Source organism: Pezoporus occidentalis, unplaced genomic scaffold, assembly GCF_034315485.1.
Source record: "Pezoporus occidentalis ecotype Australia unplaced genomic scaffold, CSIRO_AGI_Poc_V1 ctg184, whole genome shotgun sequence".
NCBI classification, from domain to species: Eukaryota; Metazoa; Chordata; class Aves; order Psittaciformes; family Psittacidae; genus Pezoporus; species Pezoporus occidentalis.
The window spans coordinates 587,501-588,596 of NW_026913683.1; positions in this window are offsets into that span (position 1 = coordinate 587,501).

The following is a 1,096-nucleotide window of genomic DNA, read 5'->3' on the forward strand; positions in this document are numbered from 1 at the left end:
TCCACCAGAGCCAGCAAGTCGCTTCGAGGGAGCACTTCATGTTTTCCGAAGACGCAATTAATTACTGTCCTCATAGAGAGACTTCTGATAAGTGTCCTTTACTTGGGGTCCGTTTAGGGTTCTTGACTCATTATCTATGAGTGGTCTTTGTAGGAGGAATATTAGATGCTCGGGGTTGACACTCGGCTTTTACATGCTGTACAATAGACGCAGTGGCAGGGGGAAGTACTAATTACCTTCAGGCTAGCTAATAACGCAGTTTTCCAACATTACCTCTAACGGGTTGAAGTCAGTAATCAGCAAGAAAATCATCAGCAGAAGCTGCGGAGAAATCAGGGACACACATGGCTCTCGACAGGTCTGTGCTAATGGAAGACGATCGGGGGAGGAGGAGGATGACTGACCCAGCGTTTTAGGAGGACTTGAAGGAGCAGCTCTCCGTCCGCTGGAGGCATTAGGTCTGGCACACAGGGACTTTTTAGGTGTGTCGGATCCGTTTGAAAACCTTAGAGCCCTCTTCTCTTCAAGGCCTGGGCGGAACATCATTGAGAATGCAGGGTTTACCTTAAGCCCCCCATCCGAGGCTGGCCCGGTGCCGGTGTACCCCAGAAGTGAGCTGAAGTCCTCTTGGGGAGGGGATGCTAGCACCGTGGGGGGGGTCCCGGAAGGGGGGCACACGGGACGGATACGGCTTATGATCCCCCACCTTGAGCGTTTAACTCAAGGGTGATTAGGAAGAGGTCCTCTCGCTCCTGCTCCGTCATCTGGCTAAGCCATTTCGTGTTAATTAATCCCCACCAAATTATAAAACGAGAAACAACCCTCCTTTTCCATGACAAGAAAGTATATATATATTTAATGATTCGTGTGGATTTCCTTACGAGACAGGACAGGAAACTGCAGCTCCCCTTTACGTGCTGCCTCGCCCCCTTTCCCGGCAGGATTGCTCCTTTCCCACTTCTCCCTTTCTCACCGGCTCCACTGATCCCAGTGACCAAACCGCCAAGGCCCGGGTGAATGCCCTGCTCGCCCTTAGCCACTCTAGCCCGGGGGCACGACCATCAGGGAGGTGACAGACTTTACAGTTTTGACCCTG